The sequence below is a fragment of the Anopheles darlingi genome, chromosome 2 (genome assembly GCF_943734745.1).
Source record: "Anopheles darlingi chromosome 2, idAnoDarlMG_H_01, whole genome shotgun sequence".
Taxonomy (NCBI): domain Eukaryota; kingdom Metazoa; phylum Arthropoda; class Insecta; order Diptera; family Culicidae; genus Anopheles; species Anopheles darlingi.
The window spans coordinates 43,399,403-43,420,202 of NC_064874.1; the positions used below are offsets into that span (position 1 = coordinate 43,399,403).

Sequence of the window (20,800 nt, forward strand, 5' to 3'; positions counted from 1 at the left end):
CCGATACTCCCGCAACTGTCTGCAAGGCGCAATTCATCATCTGCAGTTTAAGAATTCAGAATGTCAAGACTGATTTCAAATGATTTCTAAATGAATATTATTTAATGAAAATTGAATTAACTTTGATTAACTTCGAACTTGGAATAAATTGAATATAAACTTCAAACAACAAATAGTGGTCTGTATTTAAAGACAGAAGCTATAATGACGAGTGCTGACAAAACAAAATGGATGTTTTTCTTTATTAACTATGAAGGTGAATTTGAAGCAAATCACAGGAATAAAATTAAAATCCACCCTGTTCCAACCAAAAAACCTGCGAAAGTCTAAAACATCAAGAATTTTTGTGACCGAAACGACCTAAAATTTCTAAGTACACAATAAAGGAATGCCTCAATTAACGAGTTTTAGCCTCCATTAAGCCGTATAAAGGGTTCGGTGATGTTTTGACCGGGTGTCGAAAACTTTTTCTGCCTCGGCTAATAACGGTAATGTTATCTACGATGAAGTGTTGAAGGTAATTTGTTGAAAACAATGAATAACTTTTTTTCACTTCCTTTACATCACGAATATTGTTATTACCTCCGACTAACCGAAGAAAGTACTTCGAATGTTAAAACTGTTTCAAAAAATACGCGCACACGTAGATGTATTCCTTTTCTAAATGATTAGAACGATTGCAAATGGTAAATGAATTTCCAACACAAGGATAGTTATTTACATTATTGGTACACCTTTTTGGTGCACCACCTAACATAATATGAGGATTGTGTTACGTTATGGTTTGATCTAAGATGCAGCAATCAAAATGGATAAAATTTGAGCCGATCAAAACGATGCCGGATGTGAAAGATGAACGAAGACTGCTTCAAACGAATGATAGATTTAATCAACTTCGTTCTCTCATATTATTGCTCGTGCAAGTACAATTACCGCATTTCCTTTCCTTATCCCAGCTTTCCGTGATTTGAAGCAACATCCAAAAGCGAGAGCAATGCCTAAGCCTAAAACCAGGTGATGCAATCAACTTTCGCTTCATTTTCCCTTTTTAGCACCGAAATGCGATATCAATCTGCTTCGCTCTCTGCTCAAATGAAAGCTTGTTCGCTCTTCGCAACAAATCGATTGTCGATCGCCATCACCGGGACACCCGTTTGCAATTCTATCTCCGTACCACGTGTACATTGTGATCACCTTCTCACGTAATACGAACCAAATGGTTTGTCCCCTACACAGGGTGTAGATTGTCTGATTTGCCCTTCGTTCGCCTGTCGAAATGTGTCAAAACCATCCATCCAACCGGTGGTGGTACCGACGGATTTATTTTCCATAAATCCCTGCATCATCGACATGTCGCACGTGGCGTATCGTCTTAATTGCCGGTAGGGAAGGTCGCCCACAGTGCCAGAGAATAATGCTACGCACGAAGATGCTGCGTCGCTGCCAGCAAACACAAGACAAGCAAATGCCTGTTTGCCACTCCGAGGGTGGTCTTTACGTTCCGTCTTCTTCCGACCGCGTCAGGAAGTGCGGTAGTCGGCCACAAGAGGAAGACCCACCAAGACGGACCTCCCCCCCCATCCCTCTCGAAGCTGCTCAAAATGCTAAACAAACAACAAAAACCTCATCCCAAAATATTGTGCCGCATACGATGATGGGCAGTGAGACCCGTCACCATCGCAACGTCCGTCGGGTTAAATTGGAAGTCAAACAACCGAACAACCGGCGGCTGCGAACTAACAACACTGGCCGTGCCACGTGGTCCCGTGGTGAAATGGTATCCAGGTATGGACGCTAATACCGGGAAGCTGGGAGAGAGTTTGCTAATTCATCCGCCTGTCCATCCATCCGTCCATCCAATCCAGGATCCCGGGGCTTCCTGCGTGTTGACAACGGACCAGACGGACGGTCCGGTCGGTCGGTTCATTAGATCGATTCGCGACGGTTAATGCGTCGCCACGGTCCACGGTCCACGGAACCGGCAGGTTCGGTGAAGTAATCAATATTTACGCGGCACACTGACGATGGATTTCAATTTACACATCGAACCGTAGCCGATGGCTGTCGTTGCTTCTTCTTTTTCTTCTTCCTCCCGGGGCCCTATCAGACCAACACCAGCAGCAGCAGTAACATGATAATGGACCCCCTCTCAGTGGACACCAGATGACTTCAAAGCGATTTCATCATAATCGTTCCCGGCCGGTTGAACAATAATGTATTTAGGTCGGGCTGCGGACGTCGCGTTTATCGTTGGTGCGCGTTTGTTGACAGTCTGGGGTGGTGGTCTGGGGAGGCGAATAGTTGCGCGGTGGCAGCACCAGTTATTTACGATCTGCGCTCTGCTGCTGCTGCTGCTGCTGCTGCACTAATCCGCCTCCGACTCCGCCGCTACTGCTGCTAAGTGCAATTTGTTGCCGTAAACTGTTAGTAAACAATCGTTACAAAGCGGGGCGTTGGGAGTGTCGTTTGTTGGTTCACTCCCCGGTTGGCACGCCGCCACCACCGCCGGTTTGTTCCATCGTCACAGTTCGTTGTTACGAAGGTGGTGGTGGCCGCACACGGGGCACTGCGTTGGAAAGAGCTTCTTTCTAGAGCACAGCACAGCATGGCATGCTACGACGGAAGTTCATTGATTCCGGCCGTGTAATTGCATTTGTCGTTACGCTCCCTGATGTGTCGTGTCGTCCTCCTTCCTTCCTTCCTTTCTTTCTATCCACTCCTATGCTTCTTCTCGGTGAGTTCGAGGTCTGCTTTCGAGTGTACTTTCCGGACAAATCAATGGACACCATCGTGTAGCACAATTTTGAAGCTTAATCACAACCCGGTTCGGATCGAATGCAACGGAACGGCTGGCAACAGTGTGCATTGAGGCTGGCCGAAGATTGACAAGCGACGATAGACTTGTTGCCCGATGATGGTGCTCTGTCATGTCCGGGAAAAAGGGACCTCTCTCAGTGGCTCATTGCTCCTTGCTCCTTCTGCTGCTGTCGAGATTCCGTGATTACCGTTCTTGACGCACAGGATGCAGCATGCCGTCTATCTCTCTGAATGTGAGTGTGTGCGTACAGGGAAAAAGGGCAAAAGCCAGGACAAGGGGAACGACTGGAAGGGAAAGGGAGAGACACAAAACCCCAACGCGAGACGTGCTGGCCGCCAGCTCGTTTGCCACCTGCTGCGAGTAAATTTTATGCTACAACAAGTAACATGGAAAACCAACCGCCCACCCGCACGGCCTGCCCGTCTCGTCTGCCCGCCTCCTCACTGCACGTGCACGGCTGGCATTCGCACGGGGCCCCGCTGTGACCCGCTGGCACTCTTCCATCCCTCTTCTTGGATGGAAGGAAATTATAAATAATGGACTTTGAAAATATGTGTATGTTTCGAATGTTATTATTAGGTGGCCCCGTAGCGCAGCGACCCCCGCCCTCCCTAGGAGCAACAATATGGCCCACTGCACACACGTACATACACACGTACAGACACGTGAACAATGTAACTTCATCCCTGTCTGCATCGCCATCGTCGCCGCCGTCTTGATGAATCGTCAGTTTTGTTGTGGAGTGTCAACGTTCAGGCCTCTAGATAGACGTACTGACGGACCGTAGCAACCACACAAACCGACTACCGACCAACTCGATTCGCTATTCGATTCGTCCTCGCAATTGAACGCCATATTGAGCATTTGTCACGGCGAGGAGTAACCCGGCATGGGGAGGGCAAAGGTTACTGGAAGCCCTTTGAGGACAGAGTGCACCGTGACTGACCTTCCGGCATCTTGTGGCTCTGTGATCTGTGCAAATACCGGAACACGAAGGAATGTCATTCCTGTCCGCTGGTGCCGCCATCATGGAAATGAAGTTATTGATTTGATGCGCTGACAACCGACCCCCCCGCCCGGAGGTGGACTATGCTGCTTTCACTGCAGCGCGATAAAGAGAGGCCAGAGAAAGCCGCACCATCCGTTCGTGAGGTTAAAGGTCGTCTAGCGTCTTCGTGTCTGTCGCGACCCATCCACAAACAGACCACTGCCTCTAGGGAGTGTCTTAGGCGGGGGGCGAGGGTGTCCCTTAAGTGGGATCGGGTTTTAACAATTTAATGAACGTCTTCCAAAGACTCAACGGACGGACATTCGCGGCTCGTGTTGCTGATGCTGCTGCTGCTGAAGGCATCCTCCGAAAGTTGGTTTGCGTTTTTTTGTGTTGTTTTAAACGCGGACAGACTCCAGGGGTAGGACGACAGCACTCACGGCGGCGGCTTTGCATTAATGGCATGCAAAGCAACACACCCCGTCCCGTCCCAGCACACACACACACGCACACAACACTTCGCATAACATCCTACTTTGCATAGCTAATCTGATTTATTTTATGATTTCCTTTCAGCGGCACCAACGTTGCTGCTGCTGCTGCTGCTGCTGCAGCGACGTGGCGCGTATCGCTAGATATATATTAAAATGTTTGGCCTCGTATCGCTTCCCCGGGTTGGAGGTTCATTTGCGAAGCATTAAACTTTGGGTTTTTATGGTCAGCGGCGTGAGGCGTGAGATGACTCACGGAGCAGCATGCTGCACGCGCTGCTACAGCTCAACCCCTCGTTCGGGCGCTCAGAGGTCGATCCATCGGGGTCGTTAAAGTCACGGCGGAGCTGTGCTCCTCTAGTGTTCTAGTGATCACGTCTAGATCTCGTCTAGATTGAGCAGAACAGCTGCACGAGGGCTAAACGAGGTTTTTGGAAGGTTGAAAAAGCGCGCACACACAAGCAGACATTTTGGCAATAGTTTATGACGGTTCGTGTCTTGCTTTTTCTCTTCGGTTTAATGCTACTGCAAAGGAGGTGATAGATAGCAAGCAAAAAAAATGCAGCTAAATCTGCATTTGTGTGTGTGAGGGAGGAGAGGCAAGCGGGAAGCATGTTTCACTCGGGCTCAAAAGTGGCCCCGACCTGACCTCGAGACACACACACGGCACACACGGCACACACGGCACACAAGGTGGATGCAAATTGCTCGACACCTCATTCGCGTTGGCGTTGATGCAGTTTTTAGTGCTGCCTGACCTGAACCTGCACCATCTCGGTCACCACCACCACCACCTCACTCATCACACTTTTCGCACTCACTTTCAACCCCGAAACACCTACTCTCCTCCGGTGAAAAAGAAAGAAAGAGAAAAGAAGCAAAAAAAACATATGATGGAAGGAGGATGATGAAGGCAACGCAGACAGCAGACAAGCAGACAGCAGACATCAGAGACCGCGAGAGCCGAGGTGTACGGATAATGAGGTGATGGAAAGTACATTTTACAGCCCCGGTAATTTGCGTCTCGGAAGATGACGCAAAGGGAGGGAGGGAGAGTGGCTGCAAGAGGTAAGGCAAAAACAAAAACACCAAGGAACAAAACTGGCCTGACACTGACACTACTGACGCTGATTCCAATTTCACAAACACCCCCAGAGAGCGCATGTATCGTCGTCGCCAATCAAGCGCGCGGGGAGTAGTAGGCTGTTCGGATACTCGGAGTCTATCGGCTGCTGCTGCTGCCTTGGCATCATATTACAGGGCGTAACACGCGCGTCCGTAATGGGCCTGGCCTGGCTGGAAATGTCAGATGCTTATCTAATAATGGTGGATGATATGACGAAAGGCCAGGGCGAGAGACCGAAACCAAGACTGCGACGACGACGAAGCCAGAATATGGCGGAGTCTTCCCGTCTGTTTGACTTGAGTTTAGAAAAAAAAAACAGTCATCCAAGTACTCCTGGTTGGCATGGTTTTCCCGCGATCGCTTCGAGCGCGTAGAGGGAAAATCACCGAAAAACATTCGGGAAAATGTTGATGTTCTAGCAAAGCATGATAGGGCAACATAACACTCGTTCTCGGTTGGGCTTGTGTGTGTGTGCTAGAGGCCGCTGACTGACTGACAAAACATCACACGCAGTCTTTGACTAATGGTTTGGAATGAGTTGAAGAAAAGTGTTTTTCGGGTGAGAAGGGAGACGACGGGAACAACATGATGCGGTGCGACGAGTGCACGAGATGAAATTATGAAAAATCATTTCCCTCCATCACCACTGACAGTAGCAGCAGCAGCAGCAGCAGCACTTTGCGTTAATTGATTAAAGGTATTTAAGCTGCTCAACAGTGATTGTCAGTTTTGTTGGCGTTAAGATCTTTATAATGCTGTGTCTCCTCCTGACGTTCGTTCCAGTTCCATCTGACACCAACTGTGGACTGTCAGTGCACCTTCAGCACATACATTCCCCGTCAGCTGGCATAACTAGGGGACGGGTTCCAAACGTAACGAACAACAAAGCACAAAGATACCACGAAGGTATTCACGAAGGTCACCGATAATTAAGCCCGTCGTGGTTCGCATTTCCGGCGCCTTCATGCACGTATGTAATAACGTGAGTGCTGTGTCCAATGCGAGTTTATCCGACGGGGGGGAATGATTAATTCAAATGACATTCTCGTGAGAGGGCAAAAGACACGACGACGACGATGATGATCTCGCAATGAACGCAATGAATGAGTAATGCAAACGAATCACATTCGCACACTTGCGACTGAATCGTGGCGCATTGTCGCGCAACGTTCTGTTTAATGATGATCGATTAAGCATCATTCACTCCGGCCCGGGACTGCTGCTCCGCGGGGCCTGGTTTTGAATGAGCGATAAATTAAACTAAAGCAATATCGTACACGGCCGCTCGCATAGATCTTAACGTTCGACGCTGACGCCGCCATTGCTGCCGGATGGTTTGATGATGGTGCCGTTTCCCACGGACCATATACTTACAAGCCACTCGGGGGCCGGAGAAGAAGCGGGAAAGGATATCTTTTATTCATCGTGTATCATTAGAGTTTTGCTTTGGAAACCGACAAAAAAAAAAACTTGTTTCGTTTGCGTTTTACGTTCCCCGCTCGGTTCGTAAGTGTAGAGAGCGCAGCGCATTAGCATTATCCGGAGGACGGGGATGGTTGTTTAGAGTTCCAAAGGGTCAGATTGGCTGCCTATCTGGCCGATGGTGGTCTTGTACCCTCCTTCTCGGCTACGTAAAGTGTGGCAAGTGTTGCAAATGTTTCATTGTTCCGATCTTCGCTCGGATACATATTAAAAGCTGGCAGCGAGCGGCACCAACATAGTAGGCCTTCCGGGCTGGTCGGTTCGGGATTAGAAACCATTCCCTTTCCCTTCCCTACTCGAGCCAATCCCTGGAGTGTCGTTTGGTGACAGGGAGTACCGATGGCGACGACGATGATGATGATGATGCTGATGCTCTGGCGTCGCGCATTTTGGGCAGATTATCTCCGTTTGTCGCACTCTCGCTCTCTGTCGTCGTAATGTGACACACACACACAGCACCGATAACAGCCAGCAGCCTTAAACCGCTGGCAGGGCCCTCTATCTGATGCAGTTGACCAAACGCATACGCAACAAAGGCGTTGTTGTTTGGGAAGTTGGCCACTTCAGCGGGAAAAACGAAGATAAAAAAGCGACCAGAGCCCCGGCCAGATAACCTTAGCATAAATTTTCAATCTAATTTCCACCGAAACAACACTGAAACAACGCATCGTGGTCCGTCCCTTCTCAGTGTCTCTATCTCTGGCTCTGCCTCTCAACGCTGATAAGAGAAAATGTTTCTGGTTTATTTCCCGTTTTTTTTCCCCTTCACATTTGTAGGGGTCTCGGGTTGTTGGGTTGGTTGTTGTTTAATGTCACCCGGAGAAGCAGGACTGCTTATGCTCTGGACTGCTGTCTGCACGCCACTCGAGCTGCTGGGGGCTCAAAGAGATGAAGAGAGAGAGAGACAGAGAGAGTGGCCGATGGAAATTTATGTTCCGTCGACGCGGTGCGCGGTATGTCAAGCGCAGCGGCCACTGTCAATGATTATAATTTAATCATCATTATAAATTCAACGAAACCGTCACCGGCTGCCGCAAGTTTTTCGAATCCATCGACCCCGATTTTTTGGTGGCCAGAAGTAGCAACCTGACGACTCGGTGTCGGCGGAAGGATCGAAAGCAGTGGCAGCGGCGGCGGATGACCAGAAAAAAAAGGGGAGGCCAATCCCTTTTTCGGTGACAGAACATTCATGTTCGTCGTGGCCCCCAACAACCTGGGTCTGGCAATGTATGAGTGTGCATGACAGACAGACAAGTGGAGCGAAAGACAAAAGGGGCTAGAAAAAGGGGGTCAACGCTACATAATTCGCCATCGCCATCTCGCAAAAACCACCGAACGATTCTCATCTTTCGCGTTTCATTTGCGGTCAAAAATTGCGGGCAAAATTGGATTGTTGGTGTGCGGAACGGTTGCTAAGGATTTTCGGGAATTCCTTCGCTACAGACACACACACACACATACGCGCGCATAAGTAGCGAACGGCGCCAAGAGGCGGATGTCGTTAATGACAGTCGCAGTCGGCGTCGTTGCGAATGTCGTCGTCGTCGTCGTCGTCGGCTAATGAAATTGTCGAACATGTTGGCGGCCACATCGCAAAGAGTGTATGTCGCGGGCGCATTGGCCAATGGCGCATACTCGCTCCCTGGTCGCAGCTTGGTCCGGGTGGTGGCGCGATGGAGGCACAATTAATGTGCCTGAAATTCGATGGCGCCAACGCGCGCGGCAACCGACAAACGTGAAATTCGTGTTTTTCGGTGGAATGAGGAAAGGGAAACGGAGGGAAGCTCCCCACCGGATATTCCGGAGCAAAACTCCCAAAACTCGATCGCCTGAAGGCGGTGGCGTTGGTCGCGTTGGTGTGTAGTTGCTCTCGCTCGACATCAATGAAATGGTAATGGCAATGGTAATTGTATGATTATGAATCGATTTAAATGTTGGGTGCGGCCGCGCGCACCATAATGTGTAGCAAAAGGGCTGACTGGCTGGCACACCCGGAGCACGGAAGGGACCATAATTTTCAAACTCGATAGTTGGCCCCCCGGTTTGGTTTGGAATATTCTCAGAGCAAATTAAGGTACCGGGCGAAATTTAGAAAAGTAGCCGCATGGCAACATAACCGTTCGTTCGTTCGTTCTTTTTTTATGTTTTTATGATTCCGGCTGCTGTTCCGTCGGTGCTCTAACTTTGTTTAGTGGCTATTTCGGACGGAATGGCCCGGCCCGCTGGTGTCCTCCGTAATGCTAATGGTATGCTGATGATAACCAGTTTCGGGGACCGGAGAAAATGGCCCGGAGTCCACGAGGCAGCAACCTCGAAAAGGGTTGGTTTCGGCACAACTGTTTTTCCAGGCGGCCAATTGTTGTGCCCGGAAGTACTTTACATATGCTCGAGCCCAGGCCGGGACCGGGCCTCCCGGGGTCGAGGGGGAAAACAATGGTTGATTTATGATAAGTTCGGGATGTTGATAGAGGACAAAGGGCACTTTTGGTAAGTTGGACGGAGAGAAATGCGAGGACAGCCAGTATGTGCGTGTGTGTGTGTGTGGGGGACAATGGTTGGTCCATTATTGTTCCGAATTAAATGGATATCAACCATTCCGATTGCAGAGTCGTCCAGATCTCGTTTGAAATGGTTCTTTGGGAGCTTTGTCCAATGGAAACTTTTGTTCCCGCATGTATGACACTTCAATGAAACGCCGTGTTTAGTAGAAGGTAGAATCAAAGATGGAAATTATGTGTCCTGCCAGGACACACTGCATCGTAATAAAGAGAGTTGTTCGGAGAAAATGAGTATTTCAAATGTCACGTCTCTACTTCCTTTACCTCCGTCATCAGACCGATACATTTCGAGGGGAACATACATTTTACTCCTCAGAAATTATTTGCATGTGGTGAGGGATTGTTTCCAAAAAGAGTATTAATTTGATGCCCGTACAATATGGCGCATTGTGATTCTGCGCTGGAGTTTTAAACTGACATGTTAATATTTATGTTTGTCATTTCATGCTCGCAAGTGACACACCAATCTCGGAGAATCTCCTGGCATAAGCATAATGTTGCAAATACACGCAAGATATATTTGTTCTTGCGAGTTTGTCGGATACATGCATAAATTCAAGAAATTTTTGCTCTGCTTTTGCTCATATCAATTCACAGCACCAAGACGCAAGCGTTGCTGGACACCTTGTTGTTCAAACTATTGTCGCCTGTTACTTGTATTTTCAACAAACTACATACAATGCCTTTAAAAAAAACTGATCCAACATAAGGCAGCTTACTAATTTTGAATTGGGAAAACATATGGAGTGTGTACGTTTATTATTTAATTCAAAACACCATTAATCTCGATTCTCATTAACTCATCGATTATCTCTACTTTTTGAAATGTACAAACGTCTCCATTTATTCAAACCCTTTTACCTTTTTTTAAACTCTTACTCAACGGTTTTTCAACGTAGCTATTTACGTTGCAAAGATGCGCAAACATATTTCACCGTGAAAACCGAGGCTTATCCATTACTCATAAAAGATGAATTTATACAGTTCCAAAAGCAAGTTGTATCCATCTCCATCCATCCATAAATGAAGAATATGGCACATGTTGATGTATCGTGAAAAATGTTTTCCAAAGGATGAACTGGGAAACGTGATGCTTTTTCCATAGCTTTCTGTTTCAGATTATCTCTTTGCATCGACATTCAATTGCAGAGCAGTAGTTTGTCGAATACAAAGTTATCGAAAAATGGAGTACCAACTTATGGTTTTCTTCAAAATGGAAAGAGTTTTATAGGAAACGAAAAAATGAACAAGTGATGACAATGATAACTGAGTTTCTTAAGAAGAACAGCCATTTTCCATTCAGAATTCACCAGAACTCGTCAAAAAACTTACACAATCCACTTTGTAAATTACTTCTAATCACAAGGACGACGGTTTGCATTGAAGCACCACATGGCAGCTTTAAGAATCAATTTTCTATTCGTCTGCATTGAAATTTGGAAGCTTCTCCAGACCATTTTCCTCACCAACAAAGGCATCCAAATCGTTATGCAACTCCGTCGCATGTGCGCCGTCCTACACACAAATGAGCTATTGCAAGTGGGAAAAAGGAAATGGAAAGAAGAAAAACCCGCTCTTTCTATAGAAACGATCCATAAAACCCTTTTTGATAATTTATTTCCATTAATTAGAAAGGGTATTGCGAGAGCGTGCCCGGTTCGGTTCGGTTCGGTGAAGCAATTTCCCACAAAATTATTGCCGATGAGACGATGCTCTATCTCCGGCCGCCTGGCGGTTCCTAGCCTACGGCCCACGGCCCTCGTGAGCCGCGCACCAGAACCCATATTTAATCCATTCAATCGTGCAATTCTAGCGCGGCACACGATGATGATGAGCCTTTTGCGGGGGCCTTCGCGGTCCCGGCTTCGCGGTAATGACAATCATCCCTCCCGCGTGGTTTAAATTTATCCATCCATCGGCCCGGACCAGACCACGCCAGGGCACGCCAGGCCACGGGCCACGGGCCGCGGTGGTGCTCGTTCGTGGCAGTAATCAAATCACTTCATCAATCTTTCTCGATCTCGCCGAGATCTCATTATACTCCAATTTCCCTTCGCACGCAAGCGAACGAACGGAGAGGCCCTCGGATCAATTCCCCGAAGGTTGGGGATTAAGGCGCGTCGGAGTAGTCCGGACCGGTTCGCTGCTGGTTTGGTCGCTGGTCTGGTTGGAAGCGATATCTCGTTTAACCTGAAACCTCAAATGCCTCCCCAAAGGAAATGATGGCGCGTTGCGCGGGAACGCGCCGAACGAATCTCTTTCGCCAAGTATTTCGGCCGACGAATGGCCGACGACCACCCCTCCGACAGACGCCGAGCGAGATGAGAAGTATTCACGGTTCTTACTAATTTCACGAGCGCAATGAATCAATTTAATTTAATAACACACTCTTTTAATACTCGGCCTTTTTCATTTTCCTTTTCACGGCTCCGACCATGCTGCCGACCCCGACCGCGAGTTGTTGAAGTGGCGTGCGAGACTTGAGGAGAACTGTTGGCCGTCGGGGGGAGGATGCTGCCTGGCTGGCTGGCTGGTGGTAGCGGCGCCAATCGAAGGAAAAGCATGGCCCTGACAGCTCTTCCTCAGGTTGAGTGGTGAGGAGATGGTCCGAGGAAAGGGGAATTGTGAGAAAAACGCGATCGTGAAAGAAGACCGATATTCACCCCCCCCGGGGGGGGATTGGTATGAGAGGATGGCGCTCCGTCGGTTGGCGTCGGTACCGGAGTCTGAATGGCCGCGACTATTTCGCGAGATTTCCTCCCTCGTCCCTCTTACCCCTTGGTTGTTGGATAAAACAATTGCTCGATTATGTTGCTGCCGGTGAATGGGTGGTTGTGGGATAAGAATGAGGCTTTGAATGCTGATCGATCGATCGATCGCGAGCCACGCTGTTGACTGACTCATCTCGGGCGCTGCGTGCTTGCTGCTGGAACAATGGGTCCCGACCCTTGGATGGGCGGGATTGAATTCGATGGGATGGTTTAAGGGGAATTAAAAAAAAGGTTTGTTCGAGCTACACTAACAGCGTTCTCGTTGGCTTTCGATCTTCGGGAACAGAATGTACCAATTGACTGAAGGTTAAGTAGGAAATGGTCCTTGGTTTTTGTTGGTGTAAAGCGAGTTTTCGGAACCACTTCTAACCTTCTTTTTTTTGGACGCCAAAACCCATTCTATTTCCTTTCAGTTGTAATCATCGCGACTGATTTCGATGCTATAACTATTTTTTACATTGTTGTGTGTACAGTTACTCAAGATTTACTATTGACTTAATTTGGATTCCATTTCTTTTCATGCTTGCAAATTCTATTAGCAATATCACCAGATTGTTTGATTGTTTGCTGCTTCTTCTGCAACCTAATTTTTCGAAGTAATAGCCCTAACTATCTTAAGTCCATGCCTTTAAGGTCTCAAGAACTATGCATTTCACTCAAGGTCAATCATATATCATCGTTTTTTGGATCAAAGAAGCAACGTTTCACAAAATGATTCTTCAATTTCTTGCATGACTTTGTCAGGCGTCTATTTTAGTTACATTTTTTAAATGGTTTCTTTACAGTTTATTAAACTGTTAATGTGGTTAATTTATATTCTAATAGGTTAATATAATAATTATAAACCTGTATAATAGGTTACCGTTATAATCCTTTTCATTTCGAATCTTCACATCATTCCGGAGATTTGATTTGATTATTGAAAATAACATAAACATGGTCCTAGGTTTTTTTATCTTTTGAACGATACACTGACACTAGCTTGGAAAGGGAAAAAGTTACAGATCCTACAGAAATAAACAAGTTCAAAATTAGTATTCAATTTGCCTCTTTGGCGCAATACTCCATCACCCTCATAATAGGCTATTTCCCTGCATATTTTAAAATATTAGAATGTTGTTGTGTGTGAGTTTTTAAAGTAAAGCTATCATCAAATAAAGAATATTTAATGGATGTTATGATAGCAATGCTACACACTGTTAGCACCCCCAAAGGTAAAGTCGTTCTGCGTTGTATACTGGTATTTTTTGTCGGTTTCTTTGCGTTGTTCCTCTTACATATTCAATTTAAAATCTATCTATTCTACGCGATAAACAAAATGCTAATGATATTGATAACCCAGCAAGGTACTGCGAGTTGATTGGATGCCACGGTTAATTATGCGTCATTGCCACCGAGAATAGCACTGAGGCACCATAGCCCACCACCAATCACCAAATGGTTTATTTAATTTTCTGCTTTAATTCAACAGAATGACTCGCAATGAAATGAGTCATCTTCACAAAACACACAACCCGTCCCGAGCCGTCTGCATTGTTAGGCACTGCGGTTTGCGTTGTATCATGGGAGGGAGCTTGTTTGAAGAGATGATGCAGCGAAAGCTCCTCTCCAGGAAGCCCACATTCCCGGGTTCATTCGTCATCTTGTAGCTCGAAAGGCAAATCACTTTACGGTTCCGAGGAGAGGAAAACAAGCAAACACACAAATGCGGAACGAAAAACATCTTCGAGCTGCTTGGCCGGAAACGATGTCAAGAGAAAGGGAGAGAGACAGAAAGAGCGAGAGAGCGAGGCGTACATTACGTGTCTTTGGTTAAATTTGTTAAGTTTTCGTGTTTGACGAACGATAATTGAAGAAGGGGTTCGGTTGGTCGTGATGATGAATGCACTATACTCCGGGAGTGTGTCCGTGCTCCACGTGCGCTACACTCCGGCTCCGTTGGCACTTGGGGGGGGTCACTTCAACCCCAACATCACTCCGTGCTATTCGTGCGCTTGATGATCGATTGGCTGCGAAGGTGCGCTTCAGAGACCTTCAGAGACCCATTAAGGGCAATCGATGCGATTCTACACCTCACCGAACACACGCACACCATGTTGAGGGACACCATGCGTTCTAATGGCGTTCAAGCTAACGAAGTTTAATGCTCCATTTGCAGCGCAGACTACGAGGAAATCCTATTAACTGGCAGGCCGCGTGCATTCACCAATGTTGCTGCAGCATACGCAGTGCCGGAAGCAAATGGAATTAATATCGTCGTGGCAAACTCGAAATCTCGCCACGCACAGTCACTGCTGTGTGTGTGTGTGTGTCGCGGGCACACACGTTCACGAGGTCACACGGGGTTTTGCCCCGGGAAAAATAAATTCTAATTACTAGACCGAGAGTGGGCCCTTAATTGTGTTAAAGGAAACATAAAAGCTCATCCTTCGCATTAATTGATCCTTCCGATGATCCCGATGGGAGGGGGGGGGATTTGGCCGCAACCACGCTGCAATCCATGGCCCCGAACCTTGGCCAGGGTTCTGCTCTGCCAGGAGCATTATGTTCGCTCACGGGAAAAGAAAGGGATTCGAAAGGCCCGGCCAGGTCGAGGGGGTTGAAGGCCGTTATGTATTGTTATTATTTCGTTTTTCCTCTCTCTCGTTCAGGCGCACACACTGTTCAGGCAGATAAAACTCTATTTTCTCCTATAGCCAAAGATGTATTTAAATTGAATACCGCTCGAAGCAGCAGCAGCAGCATAATCGTACCCTTGAGTGTTAAAAATTTATTACCGCTTCGCTTATTTATCGATCCTGTTCCCCCCCGGGGTGTACGATCGATGCTCTGACCATCGCGTCAACATCCCTGCTGGAGGTAGGCGTCTCGTCTCTCGGGATAAAACAGCATTACAAAAAAAAAAAGAAAAAGGATGACGGGATAAGGGGTCGGTCCCGGGCCCGTGTGCTTCGTGGTTCAGTGAAGCGAATGTAACGTTGGTCCTCCAATCGATCGATCGATCGCTCTGGTCGATCGGTCACGGGTATCGGGTTGTGTATACCACATTAAAGATCTTTCCTTTCGTTGCCTCTTTTACCATCTGCATTACTATTATTATTATTACTATTATTTTCTTTATTACTATTTTTCAGTTTTCGAGCTTCGAGCAGCCCGCGACGACGACCGACGGACGGATGGACGGACGGACGGACGAGGCCCGCAGCATATGGTTAATTATGAAAAATGATTGATTTCTAAAGGCACTTCCCATTCCGGCACGCCAGAATGTGAAAATGGGATGGCCAGGGTTAGAGATTGTTGATTTCTTTTGCTGCTGTTATTCTTTTCGTTCTGCGCCCTGACCTGCACGCAGGAGAGAGGAGAATCGAATCTTCGTTCGAATTCCCGGTGTTTGGTGCGAAATCATCTTCCATTTATTTTACATTTTACACATCCTTCACCGACGCAAGAACCCGATCGACCGACCGCTGCTGAGACGCCAACTCACCGTCTGGTAATCAATATTTCGCCGACGCCGAATGGTGGCCCAGTTCCGTGGTGGTCGTGGCCAAGGAACAGCACCAGCAACACCATTCGAATTTCGTGCAATTCTCGGTCCTCTTAAAAGCGTTGCGACCGTGGCAAAAAGACCCACACAGACACGCGCGCGCGCGCGCGAGGACTGTAAATTGAAAATGTACTTCGCTAAAAGCCTCATCCGGACTTATCCGGGATATCCGGCACACCGGATGCCACCCGTGGCCCGTGGCCCGGCAAGTACGAACGAAGCCAAACGTGACGTTAGCAACGCGGCAAAATGGTGCATTTTTTTTTTTTTGTTGCTCTTATTTATTTCGGGATTTTTGTGTTGCATCCAAGCAATCCGAGAATTCCGGCGACGACGACGACGGCGACAACGGCAACAACAACGCACAGCAACGTCGAGAGCACGTGAAAATATCGTTTTACATCGCTTTGATGTTTTCCAATCAACTTTCAACGACCCTGCGATGGGATCGGTGTGGGATGAGAAGGAGGAAAGGTTTCCGGGGCCAGGAGTGATTCCTAATTTCGAGTCCCGGAGGCAACTCCCCAGCAAATAGCAAATACAACACAACACAACACAACACAAATCCACACACTCTAGTGCCATAAATCAATCCAAATAGCATCGCCATTTGCTTTTATGGCAACAACTTCAAAGTTCCATTTTCGTGTCGATCTAGCGCTGGAAATCGCATATGTGTGTGTGTGTGTGTGTGTGTGTGTGTGTGTGTGTGTGTGTGTGTGTGTGTGTACCGGAAGGACGAGCGTAAAGAGCAACGAACGAACTGCAATCATCATCCCCTTGATATTTGATAGCAGCCCAGAACCGAACACCCCGTGCTCGCGCGGAATTATGTTTTTCCACCTTCTCCTCCTCCTCCTCATCCTCGCATGCTCCTTCTCCTTTCCGGAGCCGGAGTGCCGGCATGCGTTGTTACGTACCCGGTTAAAGGGGTCGCACGGGGGTATACCACCAGCACCGGAAGGAATCCCCGGCTCCGGCTTTCTTTGGTTCTTTCCCTTTTCCTTCTTCTCGGTGACAGAGAGAGCAAGAGGCTGCACTGGTGGCACTGGTGGAAGCTGCTCCTCTGTTGTTGTTGATGCCGGGTACCAGATCGGATCGGAACCAGAACGGTCTCCACGCTTCCACCGTCTGCGTTGTAATCCCCGGGACCGTTTGATGTTTCTTAGTCGGCGCAAGGCGCAAATTACGGGCACTCCGGCACCACCCGGGAGTCCCAATCCCAAGGTCGTCATACGCTCCGAAGACCGTAATCACGGCCCGCGTCGGTCGGTCTGTCGGTCGTCTCGGGGCCTTAATCTTGGGTCTTGAGTGACAGTACGCCAGGGAAGGGAAGGTGTCAAAAAGGTGTGAAAACACTTGGAAACCGTTTTCCGGGGCTCACGGATTGGGAAAAGGGGTGGAGAAGAAGGTTCCGCTGACTCCAGCTGTTCCGCATTAATCATTCCCCCTTTTCCAGCGGCCCGGAGAAGGGGTGGGGGGGACCTTTCAATTTATGATTTCAAAATATAAGTTTGCATTTCATCTCGGGATAAGCCGCTGGATAAGGGGTGAATTCTTCCCTTCGCACTGCGGATGCCGCTCCATATGATGCACCCTGCCCGGGAAGGGGGTGCAGGGATGACGTCGCACGTGTGCCGATAGGGGGTGGACGGTGGTCTTGTGTGCCGTGGGTTTCACGCTTCATCCGAGCAGATGACAGGCGCAAGTAAAGTGACTAATTGCATGAACAAACAACTACCATAACAAACGGTTCCTCCCCCTTCTGAAGCGGTTTTCAGTCCCTTCAGTTCGGGGACGCACCGAAACACCGTGGCATTACGGAAACGAATCGATTGACGGTCGTGCCGCGGGTTCGTCCGTTGTGCATCTTTTTGATTACCTTCTACCGGGCACCAGCACCAGCACCAGCATCAGCGGCTCGGACAGAACAGTATCGCAGTAGACATTAATTCCGCGTAACGCATAGCAACGGCGACTGGGAGTTTGGGCTTAATTATGATAAGAATTCAAATTGTGACTAATTAACTAAGGCATGATGCTGCCGCTGCTGCTGTTGGTGTTGGCGCTGCTGCTAATCACATCCGCTAGTTGGGAAGGTGTTGCGCGCATGAAATAACAACCGACCGGAACACCCCGGAGGCCACCAAAGAGATGATGCTAACTTCTCGTAGCCCAAGATAGATGATGACGCGGAGCGAGAGAGTTGACTAATGGAAAAGGAAGGACCGTTTTGGGGGGCTAGAAGGCCCGGACCAGAGCCACACAAGCAGTAACCATCATAAATCATGTGGATGTCATATTAAATCGTATTACACATCGGAAACCGAGCCGTGAACCGAGTGCCGGTTTCCTGGTAAACAACGTTCCCCACGTGATGTGGTACGAGGTTCCATTTCGCTTTTCCTCCGCCAATTCTCCAATAAAACATCCCCGCCCTCTCCCTTACCTTCCACCCCTTTGATCGTGGCCATAAAAAATGTGGATATAGCATGCAGCATAACGATGCCGCGTACGGTCATTGCAGCGCGTCGCGTTATCGGTAAACAGTTAAATCGAATTGGAAAATTGGGACCCCGGGGGGGAAGGGACTCAGGGCTCAAGCTGCAGCGCGGTGGTCTCCCCACGTACCTAATACATATAGTGGCCACCGCCACCGCCTGCGTCTTGCGTAAGCGCGCCCATCGAGCCTAGCGAGTAAACAACGTGCGGTTCCGGAACAAACAAAAACCCCGCGTCGCGTTTCCTAGAAGGGTGCGCTAGCATTCTAGCGCGCACTGTGTGTGTATGTGTCGTCTGGCCGCTCGTGCCGGAAGTGCGTAATGCGGATGGTTAAATAAGAAAATTGCAAAGGGGTGATGCATCAGCTGGTCATCGTAGTGGAGCACGTTCGAGCAAATAATAGCAAGTCGCCCTGACCGTGGCCTTTGTATTAGCTTGAGTTGAGGAGTACATTTTAGTATTACTGTTAGTAACTATTTATGATCATTGCAAAAACATGGTAGATAAATCAGGATAAGAAACTACCTTATCTACAAGCAAATAACTTGCTTTAACCGCTTTGAGTGAAGCAATGCGGTTGAAGGTATTATTTATCCATTTCTAGTTAATTTAATGCTACAGTATGACCTGGGTTCTGACAAGTATTGAAGGGAAGTTTCCAAGTCATTTCAAATTCCAATCGGCTAGAATGGCCGGCCATAAACCGGAAAAACTGTTTGATCGTCGCCATTTGCATAAACCTGAGTAGATAATATTCCCTTCTTATACCTTCAGGTATAGATGAATGTTGAATGTATTACTGTTAGAAATGCTGCCTTAAGATATGGGTAGAGTCAGGCTGCAGCTTTCAAACCAAGCCTTTCAGTGGCTTGCAAATGTAAATTAAAATGGTTGTTCTGCTGAAATATAATGTTCATCTTCTTCGTCAAATTCAAGGTACCCTCGGAAAACATCGTCGTGAAGCTCTAGATACAGAAGCATTTATTAGCGTTTAAATTAAACTAATGAGAACCATTTTGATGGTTTATAAAAAAAAAAATCCCTGATGGCGTTTTCTAATTTACAAATACGAATACGAAGCAATAGAACGACTGGAATAGTCTCAAACAAGTTGATACATTTTTGTTCTTCCATGGCCTGTCCATTACTTTTGCAATTATACAAGCAAAGAAAAAATAAATAAAACAATTCTGTAACTTACTGTAATTTACTTGAAGGGAAAATAATTCTAACATAAGTGTGCTCTTGAACTGCAGATAAAAAGATTACATTTCGATGAAAACGTTCGAAGAAATTTGATTTTTTCTAGCTTTAAACGGCTTAAAACTGAAGGATGTTCATATTTCACCTCTCAGCTATCCAAAAATCTACATATTTGAACCATTTTGAGCGTGTTTACTAATCATTTCTTTGCTGATTAACTAGTTAACTTCTGCTTTGGGCATAGTCTTTACAGATTTCGGTTTAAATGATAAACATGTTACAAATATACGATTAATCAAACACCCTATTGATTCTCTTGAGAAAGGAACACTTACACAACAACGAAGCCTAGTAACAAACAGCTGATTTTACTAAAGCGCCACCAGTTTTGCTCACTAAATACATCCTAAATATTGTTTAATTCAGAATTTTTTAAAACGATTTTCTACATTAGCTCTCAAAGCAACTGTTAGCAAAGCAGAATTAGCTGAGCCATTCCAGCTGTTTTCGAAGGCCTTGCGCTTTGCTACACCGGTGGGGTAATAAATTCTTATTTACATTCTAGGTGGAGGTTCCAATTACCACAAACCCAACGCTGCAGTCCACATCGTGCTGATAAGCAGCAAACAACCGCTTCGATTGGACCTCGCTCGAGGTAAACCCGGAGGTCTTTGATGGTCGCGCCTAGGAATTAGTTTTCGGCTCTAGGAGGCAGTAGTAGGCCTCGTTCGCTCCTTCACACCTAGCGGTGGCCGTGCGTGTGAACGAGCCGCGCTGAAGTCCATATTCTCGGCTCAGCAGGCCAGCTCATCAATAAATACGCCGCGAGGCCGCATTTGGCTCCCCATTTTGTGTGTTTGGATTCAATTCAACTGCTCGAAATTGGAGCAGTAAATAGCGGGATTATGAACGGTTGGTGGGGTATGTGTGTGGGAAGTGGAAGGCTAGAATTATTGCAGTGGCCAACCCCGGGGAAGAGGGGGTGTTGCTGAACCCGGGTAGTAACCGTGGCAACCCTTCACGATCGCGACCACTAACCAATTTCAAAGTGCACGGTTCTGTGCGTCCGCGAGGGTCGTTCGGATCCAAAATGGCGTTCCCTCCCGTTCCCTGGCGTCCCATTGCACCGGAAGATAACGAATCCGTCCATTTATTGGTGCCATTAAAGGTTCGAGTGTCTCGACCATGGGGAGGGGCCGTTTGGCCAACCGGAAATGGTGTGGCTGAGAGAAGGTAATACGATATTGCTGTTTATTGTTGCAACAGCCGGCCCAGTGTGTTTTTTTGTGTGTGAGTGAGTACTCTAACTGA

General features: G+C 47.5%; 1 protein-coding gene across 1 annotated transcript in view; it reads right to left on the minus strand.

Moving 5' to 3' along the window:
• LOC125949433 (mpv17-like protein) overlaps window positions 1–20,800 on the minus strand; it is a 144,842-nt gene that overhangs the window by 56,830 nt on the left and 67,212 nt on the right. The window lies entirely within an intron of this gene.